The sequence below is a fragment of the Podarcis raffonei genome, chromosome 6 (assembly GCF_027172205.1).
Source record: "Podarcis raffonei isolate rPodRaf1 chromosome 6, rPodRaf1.pri, whole genome shotgun sequence".
In the NCBI taxonomy this organism is placed as follows: Eukaryota; Metazoa; Chordata; class Lepidosauria; order Squamata; family Lacertidae; genus Podarcis; species Podarcis raffonei.
The window spans coordinates 98,307,552-98,325,003 of NC_070607.1; the positions used below are offsets into that span (position 1 = coordinate 98,307,552).

At 48.0% G+C, this 17,452-nt stretch overlaps 1 protein-coding gene across 1 annotated transcript in view; it reads right to left on the bottom strand.

Annotated features, from left to right (window-relative positions):
- Positions 1-17,452, bottom strand: part of VSTM2L (V-set and transmembrane domain containing 2 like) — a 90,976-nt gene that overhangs the window by 27,153 nt on the left and 46,371 nt on the right. The window lies entirely within an intron of this gene.

Genomic DNA, 17,452 nt, shown 5'->3' on the forward strand with positions numbered 1-17,452 from the left:
AAATCAGCATACTTTTTGAGTTGCTTGGTAACCCCTTGAAAGCCAGGCTGGCTGGCTGGCTCCTGCCAGAAACAAAGCCTTGGATTTATCACAATTCTTTGGCACATGGGGAGGTTTAGATTTCAAGGGGGGAGGGTAGTTCTTTCCTCTCCTTCCCTTTTTTTAAACATTTCTCCAACAATTAAAAATCAGAGCTGTCAGCCCATTAACAGCCCTTTAGCTAATTAGCTATCTCCTTTCAAATGATTAATCAATTAGCCAATTAAAATAAATACTACAGTAACTCAATACAGGTGTTATCTTGAGAATATGCAATTAAGATGGCAATTGCTCTTGACTAAATAACACAGACAAGCCATTTATTGTTGGGGAAATCATCTTCGGTGCATTGCTGCGATGGGGAGATGCAGAAAGATTGGCCGCAGCAATCCTGCACGCAGCAGGCAGCGCTGGCTTCCACGTCTGGCTCTGACAGCCGAGCACATTTCCCTCCAGCTCTGGATACCACAAGCATACAGACAGGATGTGGTGGGTTTGGGGATGCAGGAATTTATGTATAGGTTGGGGGGGGGTTGCCCCTCCAGCAGATATCACGCACATGCAGCCCACTACCAAAATCAGCACAATCGCTTTTGTGACTTTTGTGATTTGTCCCCACAAAACACTTCATCACAGCTTCTTCCTATCTGTTCAAAGGGCCTTTGCCGCATGATACCAAATGTAAGAATTCACTGACAAATCTATCTATGTACTGGCTCACTGGGAAAACTTCAGAAATTCATATAGACATGTGAGCTCAGCTCCTCAGCAGCCCCTCTGCCTGAGTGATAATCCCTGGCATCCTGATAACTGAGTGCCAGACAGGTAGCCATCCCAGAAATAACAAACCCAGATAAACCACAGAGCCTAGGGCTCACAGATCAAAAGGTCGGTGGTTCGAATCCCCACGACGGGGTGAGCTCCCGTTGCTCGGTCCCTGCTCCTGCCAACATAGCAGTTCGAAAGCACCTCAAAGTGCAAGTAGATAAATAGGTACCGCTCCGACAGGAAGGTAAACGGCATTTCTGTGCGCTGCTCTGGTTTGCCAGAAGCGGCTTAGTCATGCTGGCCACATGACCCGGAAGTTGTACGCCAGCTCCCTTGGCCAGTAAAGCGAGATGAGCGCCGCAACCCCAGAGTCATCTGCGACTGGACCTAATGGTCAGGGGTCCCTTTAACTTTAACTTGGCTGGGAAACAGGGAAATGTAAATGTCTCTTTTGTTACACTTGATGGGTGTTTGGTGGAGGGCAAGGGGAACCTTGGGGCAGGGTCCAGGATGCTCAGATTCCTGCCACCAGACCTCCCCTTTCATGATGTAACCATGATGTGTGAGTGATGTAGTTTGGGGGGGGGTGTAACATGGGGATTAGCAGCTAATAAAAGTTGGGGTCTTCTTTTGTTCTGGGCTTCTATCTTGTTCCACCTGGTGGCATGTGGGAGTCTTGTCGTGAGACAGTCTTCAATAAAGACCAAGCCGACTGGCTGCTGTTTTGCTCTGGTCTTCCTGGCTGGTGTCCTTTTTTTTTGTCCAAGGGAGCCCTCAGATTTCTCTGTTAACAGGGTCAGGGCTGGATGATGCCCTGAGTCCCTTCCACTTCCTGGGGTCCTGGACCCTTCAAGGGTTAGGATCTAATAGAAGATACTAACAGAAGATTATATTGCTGAACTAGTCAGACAAGCATGTCAAGGCAATGGCCGTAGCTGGCCACTTAAGTGTCCTCTTCAGCATCCCAAAAGAAAGAGCCAGGTTGCAGGAGCCACAACTAAGGGATGGGGCCCTTCACATTAACGAGGGCACTTCCCCTCCACCCCCATCACCTTTCAGCTAGGTAGGAGAAGAAGAGCCACAGAGTTGTGTGAGAGCTGAGCTGGAGAACGCTGGAAGCTGGAGACTCACGGATCTCCTTGCTCTGTGCTGGAGAAGCAAGATCTCCTGGGATGTCAATGCCCCGAGCCCCTCCATCTTATGCTCATGTCGTATATAAAACCATATATCCTGAGCATAATTCAAAGTGTTGGTGCTGACCTTTAAAGCCCTAAACAGCCTTGGCCCACTAACCTGAATGTGTGTCTCCACCCCCATTGTTCAGCCCAGACACTGAGGTCCAGCTCCGAGGGCCTTCTGGCGGTTCCCTCCCTGCAAAAAGTGAGGTTACAGGGAACCAGGCAGAGGGCCTTCTTGGTGGTGGCACCCGACTTGTGGAATGCTCTCCCACCAGATGTCCCACTCACATGCCTGCATCACTCGCACACTGACCTTCTGGGAGCGTGTTGCAGAAGGTTGCAGAAGGATGCAGAAAGCCTAGGAAGGGAAAGGGCTGCTCTCGTGCTCAGATACTGCTTTCTGGTTTCCCAGAGGCAACTGGTCAGCCACTGTGAAAACAGGATGTTGGATCAGATGGGCCATTGGTCTGATCCAGCAGCCCCTTCTTCTGTTCTTCAGGATGGCTCCCACGAGACTGTCTAAAGGCACCTGAACTGCCTCCGAGTGCAGAAATCCCTGCTCTGCAATACTGCACAAAGGATGCACATCAAAGCCAGCCTCTGGCTGTGTGCATTGGGCTTGCAGAGTCAGCCCTCGCAGCTGTTGGGAGATGTGCGGAGTTCCCTGCACCAACCCCACCCAACCCCCACCTCGCGCACTAGGATTCCCCCTCCGCCTCCTTCCGCACATCCGTCTGAGGGATAACGCGACAGGCCAGAAGCGGAATACTAAAAAGGGGAGATCAGGATTAATCATAGATAATCTGCCATCTCTGTTCCTGGAGCAACGTCGGTTCCACTTCAGTTCCTTCTGCATCGCTGGAACCTTTCCGGAACGGGCGGAGGAAACCTAATTGAGATTAGTCACTGGAGCCCCTAGCAAGGGATCCCTCATCATCACACTTAGAAGAATTGTGTGACTCTCGGAGACTGGGGAAGGGGGGTGGAATCCTGGTGTCTTGGCCGTCTTCCCTCTTCTGCCACAGCGAGACAGGACATGGAACCTTGTTACTCCCAAGTCAAGCATTTGGATATCAGTGAACATTGACAGCTGCCCCCCCCAATTCACTCCCCACTCAAATATGAAATAGGATTGCCAGACCCCCGAAATTAATGGACTATGCAGAATTCGATAAATTAACAGGAAGGATTCGAAACCTGCGGGATCAGAGATTCCCAGAGGACTGGAGTAAATATGTGAACTATTTGAAAAGCGATTGTAATCAACAGATTACGCTAGTAGGATTGCAAGAAGTTTTCTAAGGAGGACTATGTGAAATATTGCAGAGAAAAGTATGAAGTGAACTATCAGTGAAGGACTATTAAAAGTAATAGTGTAATTAATGAAATGCAGATTAAGTGATGAAGATTGAAAAATCTTCAGATGTGGTTGATGGAAGTCCAAAACACTGAAAAAGATGAGAAAATATGTTGTATGGTTTTTTTTGGGAAATTTCATGTAAAAACTAATAAAAATATATTTTTTTAAAAAAATGATTGCCAGACCCCCTCCGGGTGGCAGATGGAGGAATTAAAATTCCAGGTAGGCAAAAGAGCTTTTAGTTAGATATATTTAGGTATCTCTAGATATATTAAGAAGACTGTGCATGCAGTTTGAAAGCCCAACAGGAGTTGTCTGTATAGATGATTGGGGGGGGTCCTGTCCTCCTTTGCTCCCCTCTGTCCTCTCCCCCACCCTCACTGCCACAACCGTGCTTGCCAAATTGGGAGGTAAAGGTAAAGGTAAAGGGACCCCTGACCATTAGGTCCAGTCGTGACTGACTCTGGGGTTGTGGCGCTCATCTCGCTTTACTGGCTGAGGGAGCCGGCGTACAGCTTCCGGGTCACGTGGCCAGCATGACTAAGCCGCTTCTGGCGAACCAGAGCAGCACACAGAAATTACTTTCCCGCCGGAGCGGTACCTATTTATCTACTTGCACTTTGACGTGCTTTCGAACTGCTAGGTGGGCAGGAGCAGGGACCGAGCAACGGGAGCTCACCCTGTCGCGGGGATTCGAACCGCCGACCTTCTGATCAGCAAGTCCTAGGCTCTGTGGTTTAACCCACAGCGCCACCTCAGCCATGTGTTGATGCCCTTCCAAGGCTGATTGTTATGCACAAGCATCCAGCGCATGGCATCTGTACCACATAAAGCAAACACCCTATAAAACTGGTTGTGCGGATCAAATGCCAGATGTGTCTGAGGCCGTTGCCTGCACAGTGCAGCGCTTTTCCTGGGAACAACTTGGATGCCCCAGAAATCTCTGAACTTCAGCGCAGCTGCCTAAAGATATTCATGAAAGGAGCCTGTGGGGTCCGAGACCCGATGTTAACAGAAGCCGGGGTTGTCAAAGTGACTCCCCCTGCAGATTAATCCATCACAGGCCTCCCACCCCCCCTTTCTTCATTTATGGGACCCGGCCGGGGCTTCTCAGGAGACCGGCAAGTGAATTTGCGGCCTCCCCTGAGTTTCTGATCCGGTCTGAAAAGTGAATTATTATCAGGCTAGACAGAAAAAGTTAATACCTCTAATGTCTCTCTGTCCCCCTGGATGCCTGGAAATCCCACAGACTTATTGCTTTCCTTTAATCCATTTTAGCAGGGGAACACTGGAAAATACGGAGTGGGGAGGGAGGCTTAATGAGAGCCCCCTCTCCCCGCTGCTTTTGCAAGAGCCTCTCGCCGTCCGTTCAGCCAGAGGACAAATGGAAGGCAAGAGCGTCTGGAGGGAGACACAAACAGGCAGAGGTTTCTGGAGAGGTTCAAGAGAACTTTTCCAGAGCTTCTTATTATAGGCTGTTGCCACCCAGGGCTGCCTTCAGGGCCATGACCAGAGCTTCTGGCAGAGAGTGGTCTTGCCCCTTGACGGGGGTGGGATTACCAGGAGGGGGCACTGTGGGGCGAGGGGGTAGCGGGGGGGGCGCGCTGGAGATGTAAATGACTTTGAAAAGCTGGTATCGCTGGCTCAAGTTAATGATAATGATGATGATGATGATGACGACGATAATAATAATAATAATAATAATAATAATAATAATAATAATAATAATAATAATAATATTTATTCCCCATCCATCTGGCTGTGTTTCCCCAGCCATGCACGGCAGCTTGCAGAAAATATAAAAACATAATAAAGCAACAAACTTTACAAACTTCCTGATACAGGGCTGTCTTCAGATGTCTTCTACAAGTCAGACAATTGTTTATTTCCTTGACATCTGATGGGAGGGTGTTCCACAGGGTGGGTGCCACTACCGAGAAGGCCCTCTGCCTGGTTCCCTGTAACTTTGTATCTTGCAGTGAGGGAACTGCCAGAAGACCCTCAGAGGAGGACCTCTGTGTGCGGGCAGAATGATGGGGGCGAAGATGCTCCTTCAGGTATACTGGGTTCAGCGATTTTGCTGAATAAATTAAACTGAATATGGACAGATCGTGAAGCTGAGGCTCCAAGACTTTGGCCACCTCATGAGAAGAGAAGACTCCCTGGAAAAGACCCTGATGTTGGGAAAGATGGAGGGCACAAGGAGAAGGGGATGACAGAGATGGTGGGACAATGTTCTTGAAGCTACCAGCATGAGTTTGATCAAACTGCAGGAGGCAGTGGAAGACGGAAATGCCTGGTGTGCTCTGGTCCAGGGGGTCACGGAGAGTCAGACATGACTAAACGACTAGACAACAACAGCAACAATTGAATGAACGTGTAATGAATTGTTGCCGTTTTGAATTTTACTGTGTGACCCTTAGTGGGTTGTGTAAACTGCTATTCTGAATAATGCTTTTTATAAGGTAGTTTATGGAACCAAGGGAATGGTGGCCCCCGAACATTTGAGGACCGCTGCATTGAACAAAAATCATGTGCAGACCCAGCAATCAATGCTCAAAGATGGTGAAGTGCAGCTTAGTTTCTGAAAAAAATGTAGAGCCACATTAGCTTTCTGAAAAGATGGGGACAGGCAGGCAGACAGACAGACAGACAGACAGACAGACAGACAGATTCCTGCATATTAGGGGGCTGGACTACGTGACTCCTGGGGTCTCTTCCAACTCTAGAATTCTACTGTTCAGTAGCCCCTGGCTTGGAAGGAAGCCGTGTCCTCTAAGGCCCAATATGTATGGACCAGCCCAGAACCAGCATGGCGAGTGGTTAGAGGGTCAGACTGGGAGACCTGGGTTCAAATCCAGCCTTGGCCACGAAACTCATGGAGGGACCTTGGGACACCAGTCGCTGCCTCTCAGCCTAATTTACCTCACAGGGTTGATGTGGGATTGAATGAGGAGGGGGAGAGAAGCACGTTCTCCACCTTGAGTTCCTTGGAGAAAATAAGACTGGGTTGAGTGGAAAGCACTTTGCACAAGCTCAGAGGCACTCTGTAAATTACTTCACATTCAGAGCTGGGATCTGGAGTTGACAAGCCCCAGCTCCAGTTAAATGGGGTGTCAGGGAGATGGTGGTTCATCCCCTGAGATCTCCCTCTGCAGAGGGCTCCTCTGCAGCCCCCTATGCCCAATGCCCACCCCCATCTCTGCCACCCTCTGTATTTTTCAGGCAGCATCCTCTGCAAAAACAATCCCCTCCAGGGAGGCAGCTTTAATTATCGAGTTTAAGGAGAACACACCGCATCCCGCCGTTGCCCCGAGGTCCCGAGACCGGGTCTAAATTGCTCAGAACACAATTAAAATCCGCTCCTAAAGATTAGAAATTCAGCGGAGGAGCAGAGAAAGAGGCTTGATTGAATCAAACATCTTTTTTCTGTCAGGCTTTAATTGGGAAGCCACGGTATTAATTAACCCCAGGGCCTGGCCTTCTGAATGCAGAGCCAGAGCAAGGCGGAGGGGTGTTGCATATATATGTGTACGCGCGCACACAAGTGTGAGTGTGAGTGCATGGTGCCACAGAGGGGCCGCTTGCTCTTGGAAATGTTGCCTCGCCCATCTCATGGCTCAAATCCTCACTAGGAGAGGGAGCAACGGCTGGGAGGAACTCCCTCTGGCCCTTTTCCCTCTGCTCAGAGGTGGGGGTGTGAATCCGAGGCAGAAGGAGAGCAGGAGGGAATAGAGATCTTCTAAACCCATAAGAAAAAGCAGAGACACCACCTTGCCAACAAAGGTCCATATAGTTCAAGCCATGGTTTTCCCAGTAGTGATGTATGGAAGTGAGAGCTGGACCATCAAAAAGGCTGATCGCCGAAGAATTGATGCTTTTGAATTATGGTGCTGGAGGAGACTCTTGAGAGTCCCATGGACTGCAAGAAGATCAAACGCATCCATTCCTAAGGAAATCAGCCCTGAGTGCTCACTAGAAGGACAGATCATGAAGCTGAGGCTCCAAGACTTTGATCACCTCCTGAGAAGAGAAGACTCCCTGGAAAAGACCCTGATGTTGGGAAATATGGAGAGCACAAGGAGAAGGGGACGACAGAGGACAAGATGGTGGGACAGTGTTCTGGAAGCTACCAGCATGAGTTTGAGCAAACTGCGGGAGGCAGTGGAAGACAGGAGTGCCTGGCGTGCTCTGGTCCAGGGGGTCACGAAGAGTCGGACACGACTAAATGATTAAACAACAGCAACCCATAAGAAGATAAGAAGAGGCTGCTGGATCACGAAACCAGAAAGCAGGATTAGAGCACAAGAGCAGCCCTCTCCCCTCCTTTAATTTCCAGCTAGTGGTTATTATGATGGCTGACTAGGAACGGTTATGGACCACAGGTATGAAGTTCACGGCATGCAATGCCCTAAGAGAGAATATAATGAAAATGATTTACAGGTGGTACATGACACCAGTCAAGCTTGCAAAAATATATCACGTGCCTGATAATAAATGCAGGAAATGTAAAGAGACTGAAGGTACATTCTTTCACCTTTGTTGGATGTGCCCAAGGATTAAGACTTTCTGGGAGATGATCTACAATGAAATGAAAAGGGTATTTAAATATACCTTTCTGAAGAAACCAGAGGCCTTTCTCCTGGGCATGGTTGGCCAATCGGTGTTAAAGCAGGACAGAACTTTTTTTAATGTATGCTACAACAGCAGCAAGAATACTTATTGCAAAGTATTGGAAGACACAAGATCTACCCACTTGGGAAGAATGGCAGATGAAGGTGATGGACTACATGGAACTGGCGGAAATGACTGGCAGAATCCGAGACCAGGGAGAAGAGTCGGTGGAAGAAGATTGGAAGAAATTTAAAGCTTATTTACAGAAACATTGTAAAATTAAGGAATGTTAGAAGGATGTTGGAATGAAGTTACATGGCTTTAGCAGAAATGTTATAAAAAATTAAGAAAAAATAGATTGTTAATTGGTGAGAATGTAAGTTACATTATATTAAGATAAATTATTAGGATAAAAATAAAGAGGGAAAGGATTTGCTGAAATAGCTAACTGAAGTAGAATACAAAAAAGGAAGGTGTGAGGTCAAGGAAACAAGCAAATGAAAGATAAGTTATGGAAGGATTGATTTGGGGTTTTTTTTTTTGTCTTAATTGTTTCTATTTTTCTGTGTTTTTGCACTTTTTCTCTTTTCCTTTTTTTCAATTTTGTAATCTTCCAAAACCTTAATAAATATTTTTTTTTTTAAAAAAAATAATTTCCAGCTACTGGTGTTCAGAAACACTGCCCCCTCCAGCTCTCTCCTCCTCCATGAATTTGTCAAACCCTCTTTTAAAGCCATCCAGGTTGGCAGACATGACTGCCTCCTGTGGCAGGGAGTTCCACAGTTTAACACCAGCGCAGTTGCCTTGCCAGGGAGGATAAGGGTGTGGGCATGTTGAGGTAGGAGAGGATATATTGTTTTCATATGATCCCTCTTCACTCACGCTAGTGAGTAAACAGCAGAGCACATTCCCTTTGCAACTTATTGGAAGCAAGTCCTGCCCCCCCAAAAAATCCCCCACCCCTTTTTATCTTTACAACAGCCTTGTGAGGTAGGCCAGGCTGACCAAGAGCGACAGGTCCATGGTCCCTGATTGAGCAGGGGAGTGAACCTGGCCCTCCCCAATACTTTTAACCATCTGGCGGCCAAATGTAAAAAATATGCCTGGGACCTTTAAGACATTTCAGTCAGCAAAAGAAACTTGAGTGCAGGATTATGATTTTTTTCCCAGAAGAAGAAAGCTTTGCCTGCTCAATTTTTGCATTAAAAATCCTCTTTTGCATTTGGTCATCTCCCCCCCCCCCGCCCCCTTCCCTGCCTGGCAGCAACAGCTGTGATCAGAGAGAGAGAAAGAGACTGGAGGCCAAGGAGGGCGAGAACAGGCAGGAAATAAATCCGCCTCTCATAGCTGCATCTGTTACAATATCTGGGTTCTTTGGAGGCTTAAGGTCTTAAATCAGCTTATTAAAATGAGACTGAGCCCCGGAATGGCCCGGCAGTTGGTGGCGCTTTGAGCCTGCGAGGGTCAGCGGAAGCCAACCTTCCGCCTGGCTAATCCTCCCAGGCCCCTGGGGGACAGCAAAGACCCCCGGCCAGGCAGCGGGAGATGAAGCATTGCTCCCTCTTTTGCATATGAGGTTGGGGTGCTCTGGGGCAGAGGAGAAGGCTGCGCGCCCTCAATTAACCTCCACTTAAGAGGGGCACTCAAGAGGGAGACTTGGAGTTCCACCTGGCTAGGTCTAAGTCAGCCTGACCAGATTTATTTCATGCTATGCAACAAGCAATTTCAAAAGTTGCATGTATTTAAATAAATCAGAGCGCTGCCCCTGCCTTCCTTCAACCAAGGTGCATCTGAAGGGATTGGTTTCCTCTGAGGGAGGCAGCCTTGGAGGGAAGCTGTGGCTGTGAGCTGCCTCCTGGTTCAGCAAAAAAAGGGCATCTCCGCCTTCTCTTCTGGTGAGAGGGTGAAGGCTGCCCTGCCTTTTGAGCCCCATTGCTCCCAGTCAGGAGTCAGGATTTCTCCCTTTTCCCTTTGGGTTTGCAAATGCTGCAGGCGCAATCTTAATTCACGCGGCTCTTTAAGTCCCATTGAACTCAGGGAGGCTTGTTGTTGTTGTTGTTTAGTCGTTGAGTCCAAGTAAACATGGGCTGGATTAGGCTGGGTAAGCAAATATATTGTGTGGTTCTACGATGCAGGCCACTTATTGCTCCCCTGAGACTGGGGAGGATGATGGTGCTTTAATGTACTTCTATAACCTGCCTTTCTACCAAACTGGGATTCAAAGCAACTTGCAACATTTAGAAACACTGTTATAGAACGCAAAGTAATAAAAACAAATTAATTCAAAACAATAGTTAAAATATGTCAAAACACATTTAGAGCTAGCTATTAAAATACTGGGTGAGCTCCCGTTGCTCGGTCCCTGCTCCTGCCAACCTAGCAGTTCGAAAGCACGTCAAAGTGCAAGTAGATAAATAGGTACCACTCTGGTGGGAAGGTAAATGGTGTTTCCGTGCACTGCTCTGGTTCACCACAAGCGGCTTAGTCATGCTGGCCACATGACCTGGAAGCTGTACACCGGCTCCCTCGGCCAGTAAAGCGAGATGAGCACCGCAACCCCAGAGTCAGCCATGACCGGACCTAATGGTCAGGGCTCCCTTTACCTTTGCCTTTACCTTTATTAAAATGTAGTTAGAGGAGATATTCCCTGTATTCCCTATATTCTATCCTTCCACAGACCCTCGTCTGTGCGCTAGCAGACAAAAGGATCAGCTTATCGCTTGTGTTTAAAAGCATGGGGCTGAGCATAGATCGAATCTCCTCTTAAGCAGTTTGACTGAAAGCATAGGAATTAGCTATTGGGCTGCTTTGTCCCTTTGGTGACCCTACTTTTCAGAGAAGCAGGCTACAGACTAAAAAGTAACTTTAAAACATATACTTTATTCACATTCAGGCATTCATCCTTAGCAGCAACAGCAGTAAAAATAACTGCAGGTAAAATTCTTGTATTTACAGCAAAAACAGCCTTAGGCATGTGCATGATGCTGGTGCAAGCAGACAGACATCCGCTTCCATGGCTGGTCAAAGACAGAGAGAGCAAGAAGGAACAGGAAATACCGTATTTTTCGCTCTATAACACGCACCAGACCATAACACACACGTAGTTTTTAGAAGAGGAAAACAAGAAAAAAAATATTCTAAACGAAACAGTGGATATATGATTTTTGTGGTTCATGCTGTGGCCATAGACATGTGATCTGACAATGAGTTTGGAGTAGCCCAATGCAAAAATCCTGTGGATCCATGCTTTGTAACCACGTTTTTGCACCACTGCGGCCCCAGGCAACAGTGGGTGCGTGATTTTTTTGGTGCAAGATGTAGCCATGGACATGCTATGTGATCTGATGGTGAATTTGGGGTGACCCAGTGCAAAAATCCTGAGGATCCATGTGGATCCATGCTTTGTAACCACGTTTTAAGTGGGGAGGGAAGGAAAAGCACTCAAGGGACAAGGAACACACGTGGGGGTGTGTGGAGAAGGATGCTGCTAATAATGAAGAAGAGGGGTATAAGGGGAGAAGGCTCCTCTCCCCTCCCGCTTTGCTCCTTTAAAGAAGCAGGCTCTCTATCCCTCTCTCCTCCCCACTCAGCGGCTCTTCTCCCGCTTTGCTGTTTCAAAGCGAGGAGGAAAAAAGTGAGTGTTATGGTGCAAAAAATACGGTACTTATTTGCTTCTGCCCTCCCAGGAGAGGAGAGGAAATGACATCACACAGAGCCTTGTCTACCAATTACACTTCTGTGGTCCGAGTCTGCCTGTCAGCAATACAGCTCTATGACCTTAACCCCTTCACATGCTAACTATCAAGAACGTTCACTGTTAGATTGGACAGCATATCTTGCACAGTTTTCCCTGACAGCAGCCCAGTGGTCAGCGTTGTCTGTTTGAACCGGAGGGTCTGAGCTAGGTGGCGGAAGAATAACAAAGAGGGAGCCAGTCTGACCTCCCTTGGGAAGGAATGCCGCAATATGGGAGCAGCCACAGAAAAGCCTCCGTCTTGCACCATCACCAACCATGCCTTGGATGTGGATGGGACCAAGAGGAGGTTCTCACCTGAGGATCTTAGCCCCTGGGCAGGTTGGTAAAGGGAAATACAGTCTTTAAGATAACCTGAGCCTAAGCCGAACAGGGCAGGCAAGTGGGTAGCCGATAGCAGAGTTTGCAGTTTATCCTGCGATCAACAACTTGTCCTTTTCAGGCTTGCCATCCTGTGGCTGTGAAAGGTCATGTGGGAACTGCGCCTTATGCCTCTGAGAAAAATAAACCTCATTAACACCTCCAAGGCCTTTAATGGATAGCAGCCTACGCACAAGAGACAGTTTCATCCCAGGGGAAAGTCATTTATCTCTGGGCAGCCAGCAGCATGGCTGCTTCCTCACTGGAAGCCCTAAACATTGTGGGATTTTTTCCCATCTTAATGTCAGCTCCTTCGCGCTGTGACACACTGGAGGCCGACACATTTGCTGCAGCAGAAGCTTCTTGCTAAAGTGGGCCCTGTCCCAAGAATCATGGAAGGGGAAAGCTGGATCACAACTGCCGGCCCTAATCCCCACCTCACCGCTGTATTTTTCAAGCATTCGCGTACAGATCTGAGCAGAATTCATGTGAGCACAAGAAAACCATCTTCAGACAGTCGAGGGAGCTGGGTATGTTTATTCTGCAGAAGAGAGACTGAGAGCTGATATGAAAGCTATCTTCAAATATCTAAAGGGCTGTCACGTGGAAGAGGGAGCAAGCTTGTTTTCTCCTGCTACGGAGGGTAGAACACAAAACCATTCAAGCTACAAAAAAAGGAGATTCTGACGAAACATTTGGAAGAACTTTCTGACGGGAAGAGTCCTATCAAAGGGACGTGGTGAACTCTCCTTCCTTGGAGGCTTTTAAGCAGAGGTTGGATGGCCATCTGTCAGGGATGCTTTGGTTGAGATTCCTGCATTGCAGGGGGTTGGACTAGATGACCCTCGGGGACCCTTCTTTTGGGATGCATCCTGGGAGATGGGGGCAATTGGCAGGCCCCCAGCTGGCTCCAGCCCACCGGCCAGCAGCCAGGCGAACTCCAGTTCTCAGAACAGCATCAAAAACTGCGACTCAAGCCTCAGAAACCTTTAGAGACTGAGCACGCAAGCTAGCAGAGGTAAGAACTCTTTGCAACGGAAGTAGCGGACAGAGGCATGTCTAAGCATATTTACAAGCATTTATTCAGCAGCAGGACAAAGGAAAAACATGTCTGCTTCCCTTCGTGCCCAAGAAAAAGCATAGGCAAAAGCTATACACAACGGAAGTTCCCAGCAGGTTCTGCTGGAAGTAAACAGACATGTGACATACAAAAACTCCACATGCCTGTTCTAAAGGTGGAACGGAAACTCAATATCCTAACACCTTCTATCTAAAATTCTATGATTCTGTGACAAATGTGTGAATGAGCCAAACAGATGCAGAAGTATTATACAGCAAATTTCAATGTGCCCATTGCAGTTCTTTGGAAGGATACAAACTCAGATCTGGGTTTTTTGCTGCATAGTGTGTGGGGTGGCCAGAGAAAAGCAGCATTGCCGGGGGTTGGACTAGATGACAGTTTGGGTTCTACCCTTCCATGATTCTAGCTGGAACCGGATCTAAGCTTGTGATCAAATCACACGGAAGAATCTCAGGAGCAGTAACTACCTGTGGCTCTTGTCAGCAGCAGCCACAGAGGAATTGATTTTGCTTTCTCTTTGTGGCCATCGATGTGGCAGGTGGGTGAGCTCTGCCAGTTCAAGGAGGACATTCCAGGTGACGTTTCCGTGGGGAAAGGAACCAGCGGAGGAGGAGAGCACCTTGCCCTGCCACATCTCCTTCCGTTTTGTTTCACCCATCACAACGGCTCAGTTGCCGCTGCTCCAAGAAGCATCACCGAGACAGCCCCCAAGCAGAGAGGCCGAGCCTCATCCCCCTGTGAGCCTCCTCCAGCCACCGCATCGCAGGGAGAAAGAGAAAAATCTAAGTTTCTGGAAACTGTGAAACTCTAAGGCACAGATGCCAAACAGTATTCTTCAGCTCCATGTTGAGCAAGAGGCTGGGGGAGAGGAATCCCTGTGAAGTCACATGAAATGTTCAGAGGTTATTTGTTTTTTCCATACAAGTGTTAAGGGCGACACCTACACCCCACAATTCCCCAACTGATTTAGTTGCAGCAAGCAGTATTTAAAAAACCTAAGGAGCTTGGTAAAGGTAAAGGTAAAGGGACCCCTGACCATTAAGTCCAGTCGCGGAAGACTCTGGGATTGCAGCGCTCATCTCACTTTATTGGCCGAGGGAGCCGGTGTACAGCTTCTGGGTCATGTGGCCAGCAGGACTAAGCCGCTTCTGGTGAACAAGAGCAGCGCACGGAAACGCCGCTTACCTTCCCACCGGAGCGGTACCTATTTATCTACTTGCACTTGCTTTCGAACTGCTAGGTGGGCAGGAGCAGGGACCGAGCAATGGGAGCTCACCCCGTCACAGGGATTCGAACCTTCTGATCGGCAAGTTCTAGGCTCTGTGGTTTAACTCACAGCGCCACCCACGTCCCAAAGGAGCTTGGTACAGGATATTAAATAATACCCAGTAAAAGAACAGTGAAAATCTTGCTACCGTGGCTTGGGAAAATGTCTCATGCATACAGCTTTCCAAAAGTTCTTTTTGAAATGTAATATGTATGTTTGTAATATGTATTTTGTATTTATGATTATGTGAACTTTTGTAAGTCGCCTTTAGCCTTCAGCAAAAGCGGCGGCCCAATCCAATAAATAACAAGAAAAGAAAGACAGAAAGGTCGTCAGCCAGCCCAGAGTTATTTATGCAACAGCAAAATATTCTCTCCTGGGTAACCGAAATGGATATAATGGTTTGCTACAAACAACAGTTGCTGTAACATTACTAGTGATCAATAAATGCAAAACTGTTGGGTTTAATAAAACTTTACCCCTGCCCTCCTTTACGATGCCTCCTTCCCCCTCCTTCCCCATGCCAAAATGCCACAAATTTAGCAGCCGGGACTCTGCCCCCCCCTCCCTTGCCCCGCCATAATGTATCTGCGTCCCTAGGAAGCATCATTGATGGAGTCCAGAGGTGGCAGCATCTGAGCAAGATGGAGATGCTAAGCAACAGTGAATGGCAGGCAAGGAAGGTCTGAGAGACAGTTGATAAAATCATCCGTTCAGAGGAGAACAACCTGGAAACAGCTATTGATGGAGGTGGGGGGGGGGAGGGTCCATGTCCTCAGCTCCCTCTCTCTGGTCCTCAACACACCCTGCGCCCCTGCTAGCCCACTTCCAAGGAGATGTCGACACAGCGGGAGGCGGTGATGAGCAAGGCAAATTCCATGCCCAGGGGTCCTTCGGAAAGGAAAGGAAAAATAAAACTGCCAATATTTTTGTTTAAAGTTAAAGGGACCCCTGACCATTAGGTCCAGTCGTGGCCGACTCTGGGGTTGCGGCGCTCATCTCGCTTTATTGGCCAAGGGAGCCGGCGTACAGCTTCCGGGTCATGTGGCCAGCATTGTGTCTGCCGTTGACACCACAGTGTTCCCAGCTCAAAGCATATACAAACCTCTGTGTGCTTCTATATTTAAAGGTAAAGGGGACCCTGACCATTAGGTCCAGTCATGGCCAACTCTGGGGTTGCGGTGCTCATCTCGCTTTATTGGCCGAGGAAGGCGGCGTACAGCTTCCGGGTCATGTGGCCAGCATGACTAAGCCACTTCTGGCGAACCAGAGCAGTGCATGGAAACACCATTTACCTTCCCGCCGGAGCGGTACCTATTTATCTACCTGCACTTTGACGTGCTTTCAAACTGCTAGGTTAGCAGGAGCAGGGACCAAGCAACAGGAGCTCACCCCGTCGCGGGGATTCGAACCGTCGACCTTCTGATTGGCAAGCCCAAGGCTCAGTGGTTTAACCCACAGAAGCTTTTAATGTTTGATATATTACAGTATTTTAATATTTTGTTGGAAGCTGCCCAGAGTGGCTGGGGAAGCCCAGCCAGATGGGCAGGGTATAAATAATAAATTATTATTATTATTATTATTATTATTATTATTATTATTAATCATAATGCCATCATATAAATCTATGCCGTGGCAACAATTTGGAGCACGGTGTGCAGTTCTAGTTGCCTCGCCTCAAAAAGGACATTGCAGTCGTTTGAGAAGGTTCAGAAAAGGGCAACCAAACTGATTGAAAGGATGGAGGGACTCCCCTGCGAGGAAAGTTTGCAGCTTTTGGGGAGTTTTCACTTTAGAGAAAAGAAAATCAAGAGGCGGCATGATATAAAAGTATGTGTGGTGTGGAGAAAGGGGGAAGATAGGGGAGACTCTAGAACTTGTGGGCATTCAGTGAAGCTGAGTGTTGGAAGACTCGGGACAGATAAAAGAAAGCCCTTCTTCATGCAAGGCGTAGTTAAATCTATGGAACTCCCTGCTGCAGGGAGGAAGCAGCGATGGCCACCAAACTAGATGGCTTTAGAAGAGGATCAGACCAATTCATAGAGGAGGAGAGGGCTGTCGGTGACTCCTAGCCAGGATGATTATGCTCTGCACTCCACAGGTGGAATAATAATAATAATAATAATAATAATAATAATAATAATAATAACAACAACAACAACAACAACAACAACAACAACAACAACAGCAACAACTTATTATTTGTTCCCCGACACTCCTTCAGGTATACTGGACCGAGGCCGTTTAGGGCTTTAAAGGTCAGCACCAACACTTTGAATTGTGCTCAGAAACGTAAAGGGAGCCAGTGTAGGTCCCAGGACATTATAAATCAGATGGAGGCAGCGATGCTTCTGAGTCCCAGCTGCTGGAAGCCACAGGAGGGGAGAGGGCTGCTCTTGTGCTTGAATCCTGCTTGCAGGTTTCCCTTTGGGAGACCTGGTTGCCCACTGTGAGAGCAGGATGCTGGACTAGATGGGCCATTGGTGTGATCCAGCAGGCTACTACTATGTTCTCATGTTCCCTTCCAGCAGCCCATCATTTTCTCTTTTACTTGTTTCCTGTTTTCTCCCTTCTCTAACCTTTTTTCCTTTTCCTTTCCTTGCTTTCTTTGCTTTTGTGGATTGTAGCTGGAGGCCTGCAAATTTCTGTATTTGAAAGAAGGTGGAAATAGATTTGCTGCTTGCAGGAGGGAGGCCCCAACTGTGCTCCTTTTTAAAATTTCCTCTGTTTGCACAATGCCTCCCCTGCCGATCCGCAGGAAGCTTTCTCAAAGTTCACAGTCCAAGGTTCTCCCTTTTGGCTGGAGACTATTAATAGTCTTTTTCAGGAGAGAGTTGAAGGAAACTCCCTTGGGAGAGACTCAGCTGGCTCTGCTGGCAGAAGTGGCATCTTTTGTCCCACCCTCATCTCTGGGCAAATGGGCTTCTGGAACAGCAAGAGACTTGCAAAAGTCATTTAGCAGGGGCTGAAAAAGGGAGGCATGCCAAGGCCTGTCTTTCAAGCCACTGCCAAGGCCTGTCTTTCAAGCCAC